The following is an 18,156-nucleotide window of genomic DNA, read 5'->3' as shown; positions in this document are numbered from 1 at the left end:
AAATAAAAAAAAAAAATTAAAAGAACAAGAAAGTAGGGACTCAGACAGGTATGTCTAAGCCCTTGTTGGCAGCACATTATTAACCATAGTTATAAGATGGAAATAGCCCATTTGTCTACCCATAAGTGAATGACTAAGCAGAATATGCTAAATAAACACAATAGGGCATTTATTATTCAGCTTTTTTAAAACAGGAAATTCTGATACATGGTATGGCACCAATATACCTTGAAGATATTTTGCTAAGTAAAATAACAGCCCACTTCTATAAGGAACCTACAGTGCGCATTCATAGATGAAACGCAGACTTGCAGGGAGTTGAAAGGAAGAGCGGGGGACTGTTGACTAACAGGGATAGAGTTTTGTGGTTGCGAGATGAATAGGAATCCTGGTGGCTGGTTGCCCAACAGTGTGAGTGCACTTAAAATTACTGAACTATATACATTTAAAAATGGTTACGATGTAGAGTTATTTGTACTTTAAGACAATAAAAATTGTCTGGCTGTTTTACAGATTCAACAACTTAAGTTGGGCAAGGGATTCTGTCTCTCCACAGTTCAATTCCCATCTATAAATGGAATTAGTACCTTCTTCATGAGACACTGAGAATTTAGTAAGCCCAAGTGTTTATACGAGTGCTCAGCACAAAGCATGGTTCAGTAGATATTAATTATCACAGCAATAAGGACTGTGACCATCCTGGAGTGCAAGGCACCACGGGAAGCACTGCCTCCATGGAATAGTGCTTAGTCTCTAATCCACCTCTATGTGCAATAAAGCTCAACTTTCACAAATCAAGAAACAGAAGCTCAGGGGTTCAGGGATCACCCTGGGTCACAAAGCCAGTGTGTAGAAGCATAATAAAGATGAAATCCAGGGCCGGCCAAATGACTCAGGGGATTAAAGCGCTTGCAAGTAGGCGCAGGGGCTGGGGGTTCAATCCGTGGGCCTGCTGTGCGGACCCCACTCCCAGGGCACGCTGAGATGGCAACTGAGACTGGGCATGGTGGCGTGCACCTGTAATCCTAGCTCTTGGGAGGCTGTAAACAGGTGATCACTACAAGTCCTATCTAGTAGTGAGACCCTACTACTAGGGTCTACAAGTCCTATCTAGTAGTGAGACCATACTACTAGGGTCTCACTATTGAACACCCTGTAGACCCTTCCCTAAAATATGAAAAAATAAAAAAGATGAAATCCAGCTTCTGTGACGTGCAGTTGCCTGACAGAGAGGCAAGCAACCACCACACTAGCCCCAGATCAAGTCAGAACCAGCCCTTCCATCCTGTCCAGGAATGGGAGGGGTGGGGGCCTAGGCTAGGGAGGCTGCGGTAGGGATGGCTGAGGCACTTGGCTCTGTTCCAGGCCAACAACCTACCAGCTAAAGAATCCCAACTGTCTTTGTCCACCTCCCACACCCATCCTGCCCCAGCGATGGGACTGGCTGGCTCCAACAAAGAGAACCCAAGCTGAAAGCTGGAGCTGCACCCAGAGGTCACCTTGGCTCCCAAGCAGATGGCACAACCCCCTGAAGGGAGGACACAGAAGTGTATGGGTGGGGTTGGCCTGGGTACCCTGGTCCTGCTCAAACCAGAGAACAAAACCCATGCCACCCAGCCAGATGCTGGAGTGTATCACAGAGAACCAAGGCCCAATTAAGCAGCCTGAGTTCCAGTCATCTACACCCACCGAAGACTCTCATTGGTGCCAAAGTGCTAGGCTGGTTCCGATTCTCCTCCCAGCCCAGAGGGGGATAGCAACAGGAAGTTTCCAGGGACTTGCCAACTGATTTGTTTTCTTTCAGATAAATGACTTCTTCCCACCCCACTCCAAAGTGTTTTACAATACCCAAGCTGACTTAATATAAAAAAGTGGTGGGGAAGGTCCAGCCCAGAGGAACTGGGTCTGGCATGAGCTCGTGCCTGGCCAGAGGTGCCTTGCCTCCCACCTCAGGGAAGACTCCCCAGAGGGCACCTGAGGTTCCAAAATACTCAGGCGCAAGCAAGAAGGGTTGGCATCCAAGCCCTAGGGCAAAGAAGGAAGGAAGGAAGGAAGGAAGGAAGGAAGGAAGGAAGGAAGGAAGGAAGGAAGAGAGAAGGAGGGTGGGAGGGAAAGAGGGAGGCAGAGAGGGAAGGAGAGAGGGAGGGAGGGAGGAAAGAAAGAAAGAAGGAAGAGAGAAAGGATACAAGGGAGGGAGGGAGGGAAGGAGGAAGGGTCCAGAAAGAGGATTTGACATTTGCGAAACTTTTTCCCCCTGTCAACCAATACTTAATTTAAGTGTTTTTCTGTGGGGGGGGGGAAAAAGTTTAAACAAATTCCCTCTCAGAGTGAAAAATCCTCTCTTACCCATTGTTTTTTATATTAAGTAATACATATTCATGATAAAAAGTAAATTGGAAAAATACAAGCAGAAAAATTAAAGTCACTCCGAATCCTACCTTCCAGATTTAATCACTGTTAATGCTTTAAGTATATATTTCCAGACTTTGTTGATTGTAAATATAAACCTATTTTTATAGACACATATAAATACCTTTTGAAAAAGTTTCAAGTTCAGGAAAAAACATTCCACCTCAACATATAGGGCTGTGCTGCATTTTAAATGATGTTACAGTGGTTTGTTTTTTTCAATTTCCATTTTTATTACATGTTTGTAGTTCATAGTGATTATACTCATTGTGGGATGGGATAGTATTTCATTATGAGGTGCCGTAATTAAATTAATCAGTCTCTTCTTATTAGGCCGAGTTTAAGTTTTCGCAAACATGAACAACACTGTCACCTATCCAGGGTTTACCCTCTTGTTCAACTTATTCTTAAGAACAAATTCCTCATGTGGAGTGGCTGGAGCAGAACGTTTCTAGAATATGTACAAATCTCCCTGACCAGTCTTTTGCACCGATACACCATTTCCTTAAAGTGACAGATCTTGGTCTTGTGCTTAGCATTTACAGCAGCCCTTAGCTTAATAAGTTATGTTATTCCAAAATAACACTCCATAAACCCATGTATATGAGCTCACAAATGACTCAGTGGTATTTAAAAGATGTACAGTTTTATTTTGACTTAGTAATCTGCTAAAGAGAGACTCACACGACAGATGTACCAGGAAGCATAAATGCCATGAAAAATCTATGTAAGATTAGACCTAACCACCCACTTTCTGATAGTTCTTCATCTCCTGACCTTCTCTCCATCTGCCCTCCCTCCTTCTGGTTTCCACACCCTTTCTCTCCCCTTCTTTTTCTGAGATGGAGACTATGTTGCCCAGGCTGGCCTTGAACTCCTGGGCTCAAAGGATCTCCCCCACCTCAGCCGTGGACCACCATCCCTTTCTTTTTCAAACACTTGTCTCTCTCTGTGATCCCCTCTCCCCTGTCTCCTCTGCGGTCCTCTTCTTCCTTCCTGAGGTGGTGAGGATCCTGCATAAGGGTGGATGGTGGTAGAGTTGGACAAAGGTTCTAGCTGTCCAGGAAGCTCTACACACAGTCTGTGAAATCTTCAGCTTTTGGTATTAATTAATGAAGTTCTGTAGAAATGGGTTCACTCTGAAGTCGCCTGACTCATCTTCCTCTGCAACGTATTTACTGTAAATGGACCCTCCACTTCACCGTATTTCTATCAGACAGGCTGGGACGGTATGAACACCGTCTCTTGAGGTGGACTTGGCACAAGATTTGCGGAGTCCGCTCTCTTAAAAGTTGCTTTGACCAGGCTTAATGCTGCCTCAAATTAATAATGTGAAACATATGCTCCATCTGCTTGCTGGAGGGTGACAAAGCCATTTATGTTCATAATGGTCACAATTATTCTACAGATGAAATTTTTCTAAAGCTAGTCACACAGGCTGGTCAATCAGTTTCACCAAGGGGGAAAATTCCCCCTTAATTATTCCACTTAAGACCTCTTTGCCAAAACAGCCGGTTCACCATGGCATTATGATGTTGAAAGGGGAAACAAATAGGGACTAGAAACAGTTCTCCGAAGTTTTCAGACTTTCTGCCCCTAATAAGGCAGCCACAGATTAGAGCCAGTGGCTACGCAGAGAAGGCGCTGTACCTTTTCACAAAGATTTGGGGAGCTATGCATGATATTTGTGGGTTTCAGAGGCCAAACAAATCATTACAAGGCTTTTTTGAAAACTAAAATTGGGCCTAAAAAGTACTGCTTTCAGCAAAATGCTAACTTAAGTCTCTCTCAATCTCTCTCCACCCCCACCCCCTCCTGCCTGGTGGAAGCAGAAAGATACCTCTTTGATATCAGAGCAAATAAAATTTGAATTATTGACTTCTCATGTTAATGCTGCGTTTTACAACCACCATATTTCAAAATGAAATTATTTTAACATCTATGCCTCCAATTAAGATCTGCGATCATGTATATTGCAGTCCAGAAAATGTCTTCGGTTCAGATGATGTAAAGGCTGATTCCCCTGGAGAGTAAGCCCTGGCTGTCGCTCCTCCTGGGCTAACGCTCTCTTTGTCTCCTCCAAATAAATCTAAGTTTGGATGACATCAGGGAGCGCTGCTGCTGATCACAGGCAACCTGCGGGTGGGAGCAGGGAGTGGGCAGCACGAGGCAATGCCACTTACTAGGCAAAAATAGGTGGCACTTCAGATGCACAGCTGTTACAATATGGCTTTTTCCTATGATTTGTAACTGAAAGGTCTATGAGAAGACTTAATACATGGCGCACAAACCTTACTTTCCTCCCCACCCCCCTGCCAGGCTGGGATCCAAGGTTGAGGTTTCCCGTTCCATCTTTGCTCCTAGGAGTAGCACGATGTCTCTGTAGAGTTTTCACGGACTTCCAGTTTCCAGGGTCGGTCTATACCCAGCCAGCGGCTGACCGGAAGACGCAGGCTCCATGCAGCCCTTACAACCCCAACCCATCACTCCACCAAGGTGCTGGGGATGGGAGGGGAGGAGGGAGGGTGGAGAGCACCAGCCAGGGGGCCCGGCCGGCCAGAGGTCCCTGCCAGCGGCACCGTGAGCCCAGCCGTCCAGTCTGCCTTCTCCTCTGTGGCCAGCCGCGGGACTTCTCCTTCGGGAGCGAGACAGCCTCTCTTCCCAGCCTTCAGGTCACAAGGGCTCTTCAACTCCCACCAGGCCCACAATCAGCTGCTCGTTCACACTGGTCCCAGGTGACCACAATCCATAGCCGACTTCCCCTCCAGTGCCTGATGGCTTCAGAAGGTAAACAAGGACAAAGAAGGCTCTGATTCCATTTGAAAAGTGACTTCTCATAATTCCTTTTGCGTCTTAGGAAAGTAAAATCAAATGTTTATAAGGACTCATCTGAATACAGTTCCACTTTCCAGGCACAAACTAACAATTTTAAAAAAAAAGTGAGCTTTTCTGCAGCCATGAGACAAGAATGCATTTCTCTCAGAGGATGACACCCAGATAAACAACTGCACACGATAAAAACACCTTCAGGTGCTGGTGAGATGGCTCAGTGGTCTAAAGCACCTATTTAGAACAAGCTTAGCAAAGCACAGGGACCGCGGTTCAATCCCCCAGCACCACATGCCAGCCAGTCCCGCCCCCTGGTGGGCTGAGCTGGCCACACACACACACACAAAAAAAAATTTAAAAAAAAAAAAAAAAACCTTCAAATGCTTCCTAATCCAGGCTCTCATTTAATCTCACAGCTCCTTAATGTGGACATTTTAATTATAGTTTCCCAATTTTAAAGTCCTCTAGCACTGCTAGAAGACAAAAAAAATCTGAAGCATTATTTAATACTAAGATGGAGCAAAAGACAGGGACTTCAGGCCTCTAAAAAGAAAAGCAACACAGGGCTGGGGAGATGGCTCAGTAGAATAAGCGCCTGCCTGGCAAGTGCAAGGGTCTGAGTTCAATCCTCAGTACTGCAAAAAAAAAAAAAAAGAAAGAAAAAAGAAAAGAAAGAAAGAAAGAGAAGCAATGCAAAGGACCCAGACTACCCAGATTGTGCATGAAACACAGTCCATTAAGCATGCTGAGTCTTTGGCTAGGGAAGGGCGCTGTTGTAAAATATAAATAACTCTTCACTGGCATCCCTAGCTTTTTTGTTTTAATTTAAAACTGGAGTGTAATTACCTCTTATTTACTAGAGTCACAAACACCACCGAAGGGAAAATAAACCACTGCTTTTGGGATGAAGTTGCTGACAAAGGTTTGACAATGAAAAATAATTAATAGCTTCAGGCTGGCATGAGGGGTCTGTCTCAGAGCTTGGCTCAGGGGACCAGGGCATGTGCCAGGCTTGGCCACTGTGTGACCCTTGCATCCCTGGGTTGGCCAGGGGCAGGGTGCATCCTGGTTCTGACATCTACAGTGGCTTCCAGGAGACTTGGGTGATCGTGTGTGACCAAAGTCCGAGAGGTTTCTGAACGTCGTCGTTCTGTCCCTGTGCTGTGTATAGCTAGCTTTGTGCTCCGGTTATAAAGTTTCTCCTGTTTAAGAAAGCGGTCCACAGGCGAGTAATATCTTTCAGCTGGAGGGAGGGTTCTCCCAGATTGGTTCTGGGCTCCACTGTTTAGAATCCTCATCCGGAAAAACAGTGGCCTTCAGGGGAGGGAGCTGCGGCTGTCAGCGTCCAGGAGCCAGCCTGGAGCATCTCTGACTCAGTGGTCATTCAGGGGTCACACAGGGGCGGACACAGAGAAGACCCTGAGAAGGACGAGTCTGCCTCACAAAAGGCAGATGGAGGCCCCATCTTCACTTTGCTTTTACAGTAAACTGTAAAAGTCTTCTGAATACCAACAGCACTAAATACCAGCACTGATTCTTCTATGTTATTGGTCTAACATGAATGCTAGGACGCTCGTGACCCCCAGAAAGGTAAGAGACTATCATTCTTTTTATCAAAATGATTAATGATAGCATTGTTTGTCTTGCTTACATTTTTCCAGCTCCTGTGATAATTCCTTCCTTTCCCCTGGGCATGGGCATTTTTATGCCTGGCACCTGTTATATCCTCTTGGGGTATGTTGGGTGACTGGAAAGAATTCAGGTCTCTAAGCCAGAGATCTGATTTGGGCCCTGGAGAAATCACTCCATGTTCCTAAGCCTCAGTTTCCTCTCTGTGCAAAGGATATGGTATCTCTGGAGAACAGGCCAGGGTCACACTGGTCTAATTCGCTTTGTATGCCCAATGGATGCAATGGCAAATGCTTGGCACACGCCGATGCCGCCGCCACCACTGTGCCAGGCTTGAAAGTGGGCATCCAATAAATGAGACCCATTGTTATTATTACTATTAATAATATCAACAACAAAAACAAAATAATAGCTGTTCTTGACTCCAGAGAGCAATTTCTACTTCAAGCTCCATTATTTCAAATTAACTCAGCTATATTTTTTCCTCTTCTTAATAGAACTCAAAAAAAGAAAAAAAAAAAAAAAAAAAAAAAGAAAAAAGAAAAAAAAAAAAGAAAAGAGGAGAAAAAGCCCCAAGGTTTTGACTCCAAGTTCTCAGTGGTAATCTTGGCTTTAGGACTATCCACTCAGAATCTCAAGTCCAACAAGAACTATTAACACTGAAGTAGAAGGGGGAATTAGGAGTTCTGAACAAAGTAAAGGTCTGCTTGCACATATAATGGGATCATTTGTTCCTACAAATATTATTTCCAGGCTCTCTACATCTTTTGTCCTTTTCTCTGTAGCAAAGACCTCCAGGGTAAAGGGCATCTGGGGTCCACTCATGTTTGCAGAACAGGCTGGTACATCCTGTCCTTGCTACAGCGCCTGGCACATTGGTGGCAAAACAGACCTCTCTTTTGACACACTTTCTCTGAAGAGTCGGCGGGAGGCGGCTTGTTGAAGCCAAAGCCTCTGCCCCTCCCACCACAACAGGCTGTAGAGCTGCCTCCTGGGGCCCCCTGGTGGTCCTGGCCATACTCACAAGTATTCTCACACCCTTTGGGGTAGGGGTGGAAAAAAAGGCTTAACAGATCCATCCAAGACTTGACCACTGGCGCCTCCATCACCTGCTGGCGCCCCCTGGGTTCTCAGGACAAAGGCAGCTTACGCTGTGTCCAGGCTGGCGTGGAAATGGTGCCTTTCTCTAATGGCACAGTCATGTATGACGCATCTGGTGAGTGCCTGTTGTGTGGCAAGCCCATGCTGACGTGAGGAGGAGCTCTCAAGAACCTTTCAGCATAGCGAAGGCGGGCAGAAGACCCAAGAAGGACAGCATGAAGAGATGCGTCAGGGGAGCCCAGTGGACCGTGCCTGTTACCTCGGGAGTGTGGGAAGGAAACCAGGGAAGAAGTAAAGTTTCAACCACTCCTTCAAGTCTTTTCTTGGGGACCAGCAATGAGCCAGCAGAGAAAGGAAGATGTTCCAAGAGAGGCACCAACCTCCCCCAGCCCTGGCTCATTCAGGGACAGACAGAAAGCTGACCAACAGAGAACCTTGTCCAAGATGGGAGAGTTGATCTTCCCTATCAGTGATTTTTCAAGCCATGCTATAGGCTCTCCACAGACATGATTCCAGTTTCCAGGACCCTGAAGCTAAGAGAAAATTCTAGAAAGCTGACCGTAATCCACTGACTTCAAATTTGTATATTTCACAGCAGTTGAACCATGAGAAGGTCATCAGATAAATTCCAAGAGACTCCTACAAAATACCTGACCTGTCCTGAAAACTGTCAGGGAAAATCCCCAAACCTAACACAGCCTGGAGGAACCTAAAGAGATGTGGTAGCTAAGCTAACGGGATCCCCTGGAGCAAAGAAAGGAACTTATTAGAGAGCCAACCACTGAGCCAGCCTGACTCCCCCCTCCCCCCTTTTTTTTTCTGAATTCTGAAACTTCTAAAAGATAAAATCCATCAAAATGTCTTTGTTCGTCCAAATAGTCAAATTCTTGTTATGATAGTTAAGGCTTTGTGGTAGTTAAGTGCTATAGGGCCGTGGAGATGGCTCAGTAGAATAAGCGTTTGCCTGGCAAGCGCAAGAGCCTGAGTTCAATCCCTGGTTCCACCCAAAAAAAAAAAAAAAACATTATAAATTAGAACTCAGAAAACTGATTTATACTCTAGCAGTGTCAGCCATTCCTCCCTGGAGAGCTCCACTAAGCTGGAACCTCTGCTCAGGACTCTGTTACCTATCACATCTGGTGCCAACCACAGCCCCAAGGCTAGCATCTATCAGTACCACCTCCCCATTTCACAGATAGGAAAAGGAGGCACGGAGCAGTTAGACAACTTGCCTGTGGTCGTACAAATAAGTGGCAGAGGGTCAACTTGAGCCCAGGTCTGTCTGCTGTCAGAGTTCAGCTATTTAATGATGACATCACTGTCTCTGGACTTTCGACTGTCTATGCTATGGTTCAGTGTGATATTTCATTGAAAAACAAGGTCCTATGCCCCTTTTGTCCTGCCTTGCCACTGGAAGCCATGGCTATGGATGAGAGTCCTGGCAGTTTTCCTCTCAGGAGGGGCGAGGCCAGAACTGGGTTTGCAGTGAGCGCTCTGGCAGCTGCAGCGTGCAGGCTGGCACGGGCGGGCGCCTGGCCCTGCTGCTAGGATCTTCTAGCACCGCACCCAAAGGGGGGAGGAGAAGCAAGGGGCGCGAACGAACTTCCCTAAAAGGATAAAGCCAAGGCCGTGCGTAGGATGGGTCCCTGTGGATGCTGCCCCGACCAATCACTCTGAACCCCAAATGCACGCCCGAAAGGGGTCCGCCTCCACAGATAGGGTGACAGGACCCGGAGGAAAGCTGACAGAAGCCCAAGCACGGGACCTGCTCACAGGCAGGGAAGTCCGGCCACTGAGGGTGTGCTGCCCCGGGGTGCTTCAGGCCACCAGCCACACACCCTGCACCAGCTCCACAGTCCCTCGGCCTGGGCCACCTGGCCAGAAGATGTTGGGGCCAGCCAGAAGCCCAATCTCGCACCACGTGCTCTGCAGCCTCCTCTACCCTCCCAGGCCACTTAAAAGCAGCAGAACTCATCCGGCTACAGCACATTTGCAACCTGGAACCCCCTAGATGCCGTGGTACCACCACAGGTCCCCTACAGCATCCGTTTCCCAAGTGAAGGTGCCAGCTTCCACAGCCTGGCAGGCAGCAGGCACCCTCAGTGGGCGAAGGGCCTTAAGACTCCTGGGCCACGGGTCACACTGCAAGGGACTGCACTGGAGTTTAGGAGACTTGGTGCCAAGAGCTTGTTTTCCTTCTACTGCTGCAGCAAATGACCACAAACTTTGTGGCCTAAAATAACACACACTGACCGCTCGCTGCGTAGTCCTGGAGGCCAGAAATCAAAATGGGCCTCACCAGAATAAAATCCAGACATCAGCAGAGCCGATGGGGAAACCCTTCCTTGCCTTTTCCAGCCGCTGGTGGCCACCTGCACTGCTTCATGATGGCCTCTTACCCACCTTCACCACTGGTCACATCACATCTCCCTCCGCGTTCTCCTGTCTCTACCAGGAATTGAACCAACGGCCGTGCACATGCTAGGCACACACACATTCACCACCAAGCTGCATTCCCAGTCCATGCAAAAAAAATTATCTTGAAACAGGGTCTCGAGAAGTTGTTCAGGCTGGGCTCAAGTTTGTGATCCTCCTGCCTCAGCCTGCCGAGTAGCTGAGATTACAGGCATGTGTCATCAAGCAAACTCTGAAGGACCCTGGTGGTCACACTGGTCTTCTGGGTGATTCAAGATCACTTTCTTGTTTTAGGGGCAGCTGATTAGCAACTATTACGGTTTGTGTTTAGTTGTTCCCCTCAAAGCCACATGCAGTCATGGCGTGGCCTTCTAGACTGTGATTACTGGGATTATGGGTGTGAGTGCTGCTGGGATTATGGGTGTGAGTGCTACACCCAGCCTGGGGCAGATAGCCTGAATGCAACATAAGGGAGACAGACTTACCCTCCGTAGCCATTGTTGCTGCTGCTTCTGCCCTTTAGTGCTTGCTGTTTTGCTGTTTTCCACCGCCATGAACAGCTGCCCTCTGCCATGTGCCAATCTGCCTTGGAGCCAGCTGAGCATGAGTTGACAGCTCCTCTTTCCTTCCTTAATTCTGGATGTTGGGCATTTTGTCCCAGCAATGAGAGAAGAGTAACCAAGACAACAACCTGGATTCTGCACTGTTAGCTCCTCTTTGCCAGGGAAGGTAACAAATCTGCAGATTCCAGGGCTTAGGATACAGATATTTTGGGGGCACTATTAGTCACACTATAACATACCTCATCTTTTAAGGTCATATTGTAAGAGACCTGTCTCTTACATTCTGTCTCGAAGATGTGAAACAATTATCTCTTGTCAAGCGCCCACTGGGTGTCCCTACCACACACCTGCTAGCCTTCCTCCTACTTAATTGTATTGCATGTCTGCGCGGCGGTGCTGTTAACGCCCCAATCACACCATTCCCCTAGCAAATCTCCACGTGGCGTTACACGTGGCTTGGGAAAAATTCCTTCTAGGCCCCAGGGGACCCAGCCCTGGCTCAGCGCCCAGCCCTAGCCCTCACTGGCCTCCCCAAAGGCCTCGATGCTTCCGCCGTGCCGGCCTCCATTTCCTTCCTGGGAATCCCACGCCTGAGCCCACAGACCCCTCCTTCTGGGTCACTAGTCCCCAAGATCCTCACTGTTCAGGTCTCAGCTCAAATTCCCCCATTCCCAGAGAGGCATGCTCCGCCCCCACACATGCCCGGCTGCTGCTCTCTAACATGCTAATAACTTGCTTCTCAATTGGCCCAGAAAGATATCTCGTCTATGTTATTCTCTGCTGTGTCCTGGACTCATAAAAATAGGGCTTAGTATACAGTAAGCACTCGATAAATATTTACGAAGTCCACAAATCTGTATCGTACCAATGAGGAAACAGGGATACGGCCAAGCTTGCCAGCTGAGATTCCAGCCAGCACGGATATTCCCACTGGCCTCTGGTAGAGCAGTCCCCTGCTTTCTTTAGCTAAGAGACGCAGAGATAGAAACACCCAGTCCAGCTCCCTGATGTCCCCAACTCAGTGGAGCGCATCTGTAGTAACAGAGCAAGCGCCCAGCCCTGGGATCACCAGGCCCCGTCTGCATGCTCAGCTGGGAGAGTCCAAGAAGACGTGGTCTGCAAACCAGGAATTCATAGTCACACGAGAGAAACTGATCCCCAGATGAACCGATCAGAGGCACCGGGAGGCCGCCAGTCCAGGCTCCACTTCTACGCCGAGAAGCACCGCAGGGTCGCCCTTGTAAGACACAGTGGGGACACAGCAGCTGGGTTTATTAAGTTGGGCAGAGGAGGGGTGTGTGGAGACAACAGGAAAACGACCAACCGAAGGTGTGCGCCCTGGAGTGGGCAGGGCACAAGGGAAAGACCACGGGCAGAAGCTGCCTCTTAGGAAGCAGAGGAAAGCAAAGGCAAGTCACAGCCAGCCCCTGGAGGCCAGACTGAGGAAGACATAACGTGCTGCAGCTTTGAAAGGGTGGGAAGTCACAGCAGGCTCTTGAGCAGGAAAGAAGTCCCCGTCTCAGGAAACTTAAATTTTATTTTAGCAGCGGAAGGCAGGGTGATCAGATGGCAGGAAGATTTATTCCTTACCAGGCAGAGAGGCCTGCCCGAAAGCCCTCCAGCCACAAAACACCTCTGGGACTCAAAGCATTCTGCGAGCAGGTTGTACATCCAGTGAGCTTTACCCTTATGCTAATGCCACTCTAGAAGGCTGAATAAGACCAGCACTGAGGCTGAGGCAGGAGGAACTAAGATTGCTGGATTGCTTGTCAGCTCTCGCCTCTGGTGCAGATACATGGAGGAGCTGGGAACACCTGGGGGGTGAAAAAGGAAACCAATGGGGGGGGACTGGTCCATGTAACTGGAGCCCAGCAAGGCCCTGTTCTCCCACCCGAAAGGGAGTACCCCTGGATTCAGAAAACACCAAGAAAAGCTGGCCAGGAAGAATGTTTTATTTACCAGGCATGTTTTAAGTGAAGTATTTTTAAAATCTCTCCTCATGGTTTAGTTCCTCTTTGCTTCAGCTCCAAAGAACAACAATCTATAGTTCACAGCCTCTTCCTGACATCTGTTCTGCTCACAGTGCTTGTAGTAGAACACGGCAGTTAAGCATCATTTTTCCTGCAGATATGCGAAGTAGCACTGAGGTCTCAGAAGAGAGCCTTCAGGTGTGGGAGGCGGGGAGAGGATGGTTCTAGGCTCTCAGGAAGCGCTCAGACTGTGTTCTCATAGTCAGACACACTTGAAGCGTCAAGACTTGGGGTCCACTTTGTTGTCTCCCTTAGTAGGGAAATGAAGACGATGTCATCGTGGTTTTCTGTGGGCAGCCCTGGAGGGCTGTGATTCAGCACGTGACTAAGGCCCCCGCATCACAGAATCCAGACTGAAGCTCCGCCAAGCGAGCCGTGTGGAGGAACTCTTCAACAATTCCTGGCAGGGCCACGTTTCAAGCAGCAGCAGCCAGGAGAGGGTAAAATAACAGTGGCAGCAATGTGGGGCAATGCCTGTCCCTTCTCACCATGATCTTTCCTGTCCTAAGAGCAACAGGATGCTATGGTCTGAATAGCTAGCTGTACTCCCCGCAAATTCATGATAAAACCATTAGGAGAAGGTGATTGGGTCATAAGCATAGAGCCCAAGCAGAGGGACTGATGTCCTCACAGACACGAGAGACTCCTCCCTCCCTCCGGCACATGAAGACAGGCGAGGCAGTACCACCCCTGAGGAGGCGTGCTCACCTCAGACACCAGGTCCCCAGGCATCTGAATCCTCTACTTCCCAACCTCAAGCTGGAAACACATTTCTGGTGTCTGCATGTCACCTGGTCTATGGTATTTTTATTATATGAGCAACAGACTTACAACACAGGAGGAATAGAAAGCAGAGAGTGACGCCCTCCCCAAGCCTTTACTGTATAGTGAGTTCAAGGCCAGCCTAGCCTACACAGCAAGAGTTGGTCTCAAAAAAAAATAAACAACAGACAAACAAAAGAACATCAATCTTTCTTTTTTCTTTTCTGAGCAAAAGCCTTGGTACATAGTCCAGGCTGAGTTCAAATTCATGGTAATCCTTCTGCCTCAGCCTCCTGAATGCTGGGATTACAGGCCAGCTAGAACTACAGATTTTGGCTAACTGAATCTCTGTGGAAGTCATCTTATTCAATAAATTTACTATAAAGTAAAAAAAAAAAAAAATCAAAAGACCAATAGCATACGGGGGCTGGTGAGATGGCTCAGTGGTCTCAAGCACCTACTTAGAACAAGCTAAGCTAAGCAAAAAGGACAGCGACCGCAGTTCAATCCCCAGCACCACATGCCAGCCAGCCCGCCCCCTGGTGGGCTGAGCTGGCCACACACACACACACACACACACACACACACACACTAAATAAAAATATTAAAAAAAAAAAAAAAAAAGACCAATAGCATACCATTCATTGCATGGCCAGCAACTTAGCAAAGATGGAAAACAAAATAGCGCGCAGTACTGATGACAGTGTAATCACACGAATCTCTCCACAAATTTCTGGCAGCACTATAAGTTGGTCAAGATCTCCTTGGGCAGTGCCTCTCAGACTTTAACACAGACACAAGATGCCCGGGGATCTTGCTAACCTGCAAACACTGATTCAATAGGTTTAGGGTCAGGCCTCAGACCCTGTACTTCTCGTGAGACACAAGGTGATCCTGATGAGCCCTCTAAGGGTCACTCTGAGCAGCAACGTCCCAGACAAGCTTTAGGAATGTGTATTAAAAGCTTAAAAGTCTTCATATCTTCATATTTTTGGACCCAGAAATTCCATACTAAGGAATATACTCTAAAGACCAATAAGGAATGCATAAAAAGAAGAGACACACGAGGATGTTTATAACAATATCTACAGTGAAAAACATACAAACACATACATATCTAAAAATTTGGATTTTTTTTTTTTTTTTTTTGGTGGCAGGCTCAGCGTACCTTGGGGCCGGGGCTGGCACAGCATGTGGTACTGGGGATCAAACTGCGATCCCTGTACTTTGCCTAAGCTTGCCTAGGCGGGTGCTTTAGACCACTGAGCTATCTCACCAGCCTCAAAATTTCTAAATAAATCAGAGTAAAGTCGACTAGTGAAAAGATAATAGAGTAAGCCTCCTCTGACTTACGAGTGAGTTACATTCCAGTAGAACATCTGTAAGTTGGATGTTTGTGATCTGCCAAGTGAGTATTGTACAGTGCACCTCTGAATCTAACACAGCGCATGTGTGAAAGTTTGCAATTCAAATGTTTGTAAGTTGGCACTTACTATATGCTCATTAAATAGGAAGTTTTTAAAGGATATCTGTTGCTGTAAGAAAATGTTCATAATGAGCAAAGTCAACCTGTCAGAATACAAGATAAGGCAACAATATATCATGCTCAGTTTTGTGGTCGCCTAGGCTATGCCACTGTTCCCATATTTTTGTTTGTTTGTTTGTTTGTTTGTTGGGGGTTTGGGGCAGTTTTGAGACAGCGTCTCATTATGTAGGCTGGCCTTGAACTCATGATTCTCCTACCTCAGACTTCTGAGTGCTAAGACTGCAGTCTATGACTGGCCAAGTATCCAGTCACAATCAGACACTAACCTAGATATTGTTGTGGAGGCATTTTGTGGCTGTGATTAATATCAATTGACTTTAACTAAGGGAGATAACATTCTACATGGAAGACAGACCTCATCCAATCAACCAGTTGGAGGCCTTAAGAGAAAAAGCAGGTTTCTCACCTTGCCTCAAGACTCCAGCAGACTCCTGCCTGTGCTGTGTGTGCTTCAGGCCTGGGAGACTGCCCGACAGATTCCGGATTTACCTACCTCACAATCATCTGCACTGTCTCAGTTACTGTTCTCTCGTTGCTAAGACAAATACCCAATAACCAAAATGAAGGAAGGAGAGGTTTACTCAGCTCTCAGTTACTGCAAGTTTCGGTCCATACTCAGCTGGCTCCAAGGCAGAGCAGCACATGGCAGAGGGCAGCCTGTCATGGTGGCAGCAATGGGCAGAGAGCGAAGGGAGTGGTAGCAACAGTGGCAACAGAGAGCAAGTCTGTCTCCCCTAGGTTGCATTCAGACTGTCTGCCCCGGCGGGGTGCAGTCCTCACACCCATAATCCCAGCAGTCCTCACACCCGTAATCCCAGTAACACTCACACCCAGAGTCCCAGTGGACCATGAGTTAATCATAAACTCTAGAAGTCCACCCCATGACTTTACATGAGGCTTTGGAGGGACGACTAGACACAAACCATAACATGCGCCAACTTCTTAAAATAAGTCTGTTCTTAAGAATTCCCCTATTGGTTCTATTTCTCTGGAGAATCCAAATGGATATACGACACAATCCTAATTTTGCAGAGAAAAAAAAGCTAAAAAAGAGAGTATCTATAAATAACACTGAAAAAGCTCTAAGGAGCATAAGTATGGCTCTAATTATAGCATTAACATATTAGATGTATGAGAAATGCGAAAACAACTAAATAATAACAGCATAAAAGCTACAATTTAATTTAATACTTGTCTTAAGGTTGTTTTTTTTTCTCCTGAATTTCCTCTTGGGAGGATGTTGAGTTTGAGGCCAACGTGGGCTACACTGTGAGACGTATGTGCTCCATTTGTAATCTGTAAAAATGTAATTATAATGTGATTTACATTCAATGCAATTTCAGTGTCCATTAAAAGGTATATCATGCAATTTCAGACAACCTGAGAAAGAGAATGCTTGCTTTCCCCTCTCCTGCTACAAATTTATTCTGGCCTTTCCTATAGAGCTGTCCCAGTTCTATTATACTTCCTCAAATATTCCTCAATCTCTGTCTGTCTGTCTCTCCCTCATCCTGCCTCTTCTTTCTTTCCAAAAGGAAAAACCATCCTCTCGCTGAGGAAAAAACAAGTAGGTGGGTAAGGCAAATATTTATTATCCCTCTTTATAAATGAGGAAACTGAGGCTAATAAGGTTTAAGTGAGAGGCGCCAGGGATACCCAGCTGGTAGTTGACAGAGCCCAAATTCCTTCCTTTGTAAACTGCAAAACTAGACACATGCGAGTGGTTTTCATTACTGTTCCCGTACAGGCTGTGGGAGAACCATGTCAATCACATTACAGGGTCTACTCTGCAGCCTCCTCCAGCGACTGCAGACAATGGGTCATTAAGTTCCAGAAAGGACGAGGATGGCCAGGGTCAGGTGCCAGGACCACAGGCGCTCTGGGCTCTGCCACGTGTCCGAAGCACCCTGGCGAGGCTCCTGATGACTCAAGCTCCACAGCTGGAAGTGAGCAGGACCACCCGTGCTGCCCCAGTGGAGCCAAATCAGTGCACGCTTTCCACTCTCAGCAGCCTCTCCAGTCCCCACCTCATCGTCAGCCCAAGGCTCCGGCCAGCTGCCATCCCATGCCAGCGATAGATGGCCCAATGGTGGAAGACTCAGGAACGCCCACTGCTGGCCACCTTGAGTTCTGCCACTGGGGACCAGAGGATCAGGCTCAGGACCAAGGACTTTCTTCACTCCTCTTGGCCCAGTCACAGTAAGTGGGCACTTGAATCCCTTCAGGACTGGACACCTTTCCCAGGGCCATAACCCCTTTGCACCAGCAGCCCTGCGACACGTGAGCCGATCTCTCCAAGTCAGGAATCCACTGCTGTTGAGCACCCTGGAGTGTCCTGCTGCAACTGCCACCCTAAGACCCCACGCTACCGCAGGCTGACACTGTAAACCGTGTTTGCCAAATCGATGCAGATAAAAGACACACAAGGCCACAGTCGAGCGGTGCTGGCAGGCCTCCTCTCTATACAATTCCTACTGCTAAAACGAAGCCATGTTAAACAGTGAGCTAATGGGGTGGCCATCTGGGGTACATGCTTATAAGAAATGCTGAAAGACCCCCAGAATAAAGTGGAAGTAGGGACCCAATTATTCCAGTTTTCCATAAGCTGCTTCTACCATAACTAATAAAATGTGAGTCTGCTCTTCTGTCAGGGAAGGTGGTATATTACGTGAGGGGGTGGGGAAGGGCTTAGTCCCCTCTGAAAGCTATGTCAGGGGCCCTGTTCGCACTGCCCAGCATGTCTGCAGCAAGGTGTGAAGAGGCCATGCCCGACCCTGGAACCAGCCCTTTGAGGGAACCTGAGCTTAGCAGGGCTAGGTCGGCCGGAGTTCTGAGTTCAAGTGAACCCGAGCATGAGCCTGTTTACTGAGAA

At 47.6% G+C, this 18,156-nt stretch overlaps 1 protein-coding gene and 1 long non-coding RNA gene across 3 annotated transcripts in view; one reads left to right on the top strand and one right to left on the bottom strand.

Moving 5' to 3' along the window:
• The window catches only part of Parva (parvin alpha), a 158,443-nt gene that overhangs the window by 107,517 nt on the left and 32,770 nt on the right, over positions 1–18,156 (bottom strand). The gene's annotated exons all lie outside the window — the stretch shown is intronic.
• The window catches only part of LOC111817708, a 16,956-nt gene continuing 5,364 nt past the window's right edge, over positions 6,565–18,156 (top strand). Inside the window, exons 1-2 of one of the 2 annotated variants that reach the window (XR_002821841.1) lie at positions 6,565–6,828; positions 17,032–17,483. This is a non-coding gene — a long non-coding RNA (uncharacterized LOC111817708). The remainder of the gene's footprint in view (positions 6,829–17,031; positions 17,484–18,156) is intronic. The other variant, XR_002821842.1, reaches the window with a different exon arrangement.

This window comes from Octodon degus, unplaced genomic scaffold (assembly GCF_000260255.1).
Source record: "Octodon degus isolate 3935 unplaced genomic scaffold, OctDeg1.0 scaffold00067, whole genome shotgun sequence".
Classification (NCBI taxonomy): domain Eukaryota; kingdom Metazoa; phylum Chordata; class Mammalia; order Rodentia; family Octodontidae; genus Octodon; species Octodon degus.
The sequence above is the reverse complement of the archived record's forward strand: the minus strand, read 5'-3'. Positions and strand labels throughout refer to the sequence as shown.